Here is a 3,578-nt window from a genome sequence, read left to right as displayed (position 1 = left end):
CAATTAAAAGAAATATTTAAAATTTACGATGACATTAATCGAAAGGGACGTCACACTCATGGGACGAAGAGAGTACACGTGGCGGTCAGCATAAGCAATCGGGTTTTTCCTGGCTGCTGGAACCATGGAGGGTAATAGTTTTTGTTCCGCAGAGGTTTACGCGAGGGAAAGTAGTTGCTTTAAGAAAATGTCAGTGTTCCTTTACTCAGTGTTACTCGGTGTTGCTTTATGAGAGATCACAGAGAGGTATTGCACGAGGCTCTACCACCTTGCTAAGTAGCAAAGCTACAGAATACTGACTTTGCTCCTCTTTCAAAATGGAAATTGCACTGTAGTTTTAATTACGCTCCATCACTGAGATTGTAACTTGCTCAGAAGCATCTTTTGGTCTGAACTGCCAAAGAACTGAAACCCCGTTCACAGCAAACGTCGTGCTCCTGGTGGGAGAAGAAGAGATTTGTGTGTACCAGCGTCTGTGCGGTTACAGGGATGTAGACGGTTGTGTACTGGAATGTTTCTTCATGCTTTTTTTTTTTTTCCCCTTTTTTAACCTCAGGAATTAAAAAGGTAAAATTCTATATCATTGAGAGCGTGTGTGCCTTTTCTGCCTTGTAGAGATAGCTCTGTCTGGAAGATGAATCAGATGATTGTATGATCTACATAAGCAGGAAAAGATTTTAGAGAATAATGAGAAAAGGCCATAGATTGTCACACTGGTGGACAAAGGGCACGCCTGTCGAGTACAGCAGAGCAACAGCGGAGATCCTTAAGTAAGCACGAAGTGAGCCGGCCCCCAGGCTAGAGGAAATATCACCGTGTCCTGGAGGCTGGCGCAGCTGGACCTCCCCCGGCATGGGCACAGCCACCTGCCTGAGAAACACCTTCAGCCGCCTTCGCTTGCCCTCCGAGAGCAGACCAAAGCCAGCCCCAAGGTCACCCACGACGCCGAGCAGCGCTGCCCTTCAGCTTAGGGCTCCCCTGTGGCCGTCCCAAGGTCCTGGGTTACATGGCACGGCTGCGGGAGGGCAAGAAGCGCTGCGCGAGTTGCCGGCACCCTCCGCCTGTCCTCTCCGTGTTTCCATCTTTCGTCCCGGCCGCAGGGCACGTAGGGAATGCCCAGACTCGTCTGAGCTGCTGGAGCCATCCGAATGGGGTCAGGAGGACGACGGGCCCCACTGTGACCAGTCACCCCTGCTTTTTTCGGTTATTTCTGTTTCCTGACAAGAGTTTCCTCCTGGGGTGGAGGCTGAGACGCTTCCTGTCCCCACACACCAGCAGCAGCACCGGTTCTGGCCCCACTCTCAGAGGCTTCTCTCTAGGACGGAGTCTCCAGCGAAGCCGAACCTGGAGCACGAGAGACCTGCAAAGGCTGAGCTCTACACACCCCCAACACACGTGTGAGTGACCGGACCTTGCTGTGCCACAGCTCTGCAGGGGCGGCTGCAGCTGGTGAAAGCCGTTCTGTACAGCTCCAAGAATCCATTCTCAGCCATACTGGGCAACACCTCCTCCCGTCCCTGGTGCTAGGGACAAGGCTCCCCCAAACCTGGTGCTGCCTTACGTAGTGTCTATCCCCTCCGTTTCTTGGCCTGTGCCCCAGGAATTGTCCTTGGCACATCCAGGATGACATTCTGCCGTGGGGACCTTGGAGGCTGCCAGGAGACAGTGTTACCCTCTCCCATTAGTCCTCGAAATGTCACAGGAACACTTTGAACTCCAAATACAAGGTTTAAAAACATGTATGGGCCAGGAGGCTTGGAGAAATCGGGCAGCACTTGGGGGCACAGGGACTGCGGTGTCTGGACAGTTAAATGATGGATAATCATCCAGATCCTACTTGGGGAAATGGTGGGTTTGCATGTCCCGGACTCGGGCTGGCGCCTCTGGTTTTGGAATGACTGCAGTGTGTCAGTGATGGTTGCAGCACGCGTCACCCTTCTCTCACACTTTTCCATCATTCTCCTGCTCTCTGGAAGCGGCGCTTCGACAAAGTGCGTCGCAGTTTCAGGCAGCAGCAGGCATCGGTCAGGCGGGTTTGCCTGCAGAGAGTGAAAGTTCCGCAGCGGCTCTTGCAGCTTCCTCCCCTTGCACCCCAGGCAGGCTGGGGCTACGTGACTGCCTGCACCGCCCCCGCGGCTCCCTCCCGGCTCTTCACCTCGGGGAATTGATGACAGCCCGCAGCTACTGCCGTGGCCGTCCCTGCTCCGGCGCAGCGTGCAGCCTTTGCATAGACGGGGGTGTTTGGCCAGCGGGCAGCTCTGGGTGAAATCAGGGGCCCGCTTCTTGGCTCTCAAAAGTCTGAGGTGGGAACAAGGAGTTGAAGGGTCTCAGGGTGACGGAAAGCTCCAGAGACAAGTGGAGCTGCTCCCTCAAAAAAAATGGACAGCGGAGGACACTGCAACCCAAAACTGGGAATATCTTGGGAAAATGGCCTTAAAGAGAGTGGAGGGCAGCCGTGTACATTCTCAGGCCTCTCCCGGGAGTTCCAATGACTGTTTGGTGACTGTCCCGGAGCTGTGGGTAAGGCACGGGCAGTGCCCCAGTATCCCACAGGAGGTGTGAGGGGCATGGGGCAGGGGAGGCAATACCCCTCGCCTTGGGGAAAACATGCTCTCCCAGGAGACAGCGTCAGCTGAAGGCTGCGGACTCCCTTGGGAGGCGTGAGAGGAATTTTGGTGGGATACATCCAGCTAAGACCTCAGGGCAGAGAGACAAAGGGGCCCTGGGAGCTGGGCTGGGCAAGGACAGAGGCCCCAGCAGACGGAGAGGGGGCAGTGCTATCAGACACCTCCATGACCAAGGCCCTGCCGTGTGGTGGCCGGCAGCAAGGGACCCTGCCAGGGACAAGGCCGCAGCCGGATAGGCTGCAGGAGAGCAGTTTCCCTGCGAGTGCAGGGGGTGCCAGCAGCTTGGGAAGCCACCAGCGGCTGCTGGACTGCAGGCAGCCCCAGTGGGATGGACCCCACGAGGGAAAACCCGCCCCGGGGGGAGCTGGTTCCCGCCCGCCCCGGCAAAGGGGCAGCCTGACTCAGAGCGGGATGTGTGTGACCCGGGGACGACCCTGACACCCCAAACTGCTGAAAGTTCATCACTGTTTCGCCTCCCTCAACAGTTTCACTCACCGACCAAGCACGAAAATTTCGCGCTGTGTTTTGCGGCGCAAAGAAGCTTTTACCTTCGTTGAGAAGGCCCCAAAATTCAAGTTGCTGGGGCCATTGGGACACTGTGCAGGGAAGAGGAGCTCGAGGCCACCAGGCAGGAGTGCAGGTCGGCAGCAGCTAAGGTTTGCACACTTGTTTGTCTATTTGCACGACTTGAGGATGCTTGGGACCGGGAGAACCCTCTGGGTGGGACCACCCTCACCCTCAGCCCCAGGAAGGGGTGGTGGGGCTCAGCTGCTGTGGGTAAGCATCTCCCCCAGCGTACTCCCTTCTCCCACGCCCTCAGAAACCTGCTTTCCCTCCCAAAACTGCACCCCACCCACCGCCTCGGGAGCCAAAACCCGCTGCGGCGCCTGCGGGGTCCTCAGCTGCAGCTTCTGCACCCCAAGGTTTAGACACGCGTCGTCAACCCTGTTC

Source organism: Eurypyga helias, unplaced genomic scaffold, assembly GCF_000690775.1.
Source record: "Eurypyga helias isolate BGI_N326 unplaced genomic scaffold, ASM69077v1 scaffold18714, whole genome shotgun sequence".
Taxonomy (NCBI): domain Eukaryota; kingdom Metazoa; phylum Chordata; class Aves; order Eurypygiformes; family Eurypygidae; genus Eurypyga; species Eurypyga helias.
This window is presented reverse-complemented; position numbering follows the sequence as displayed.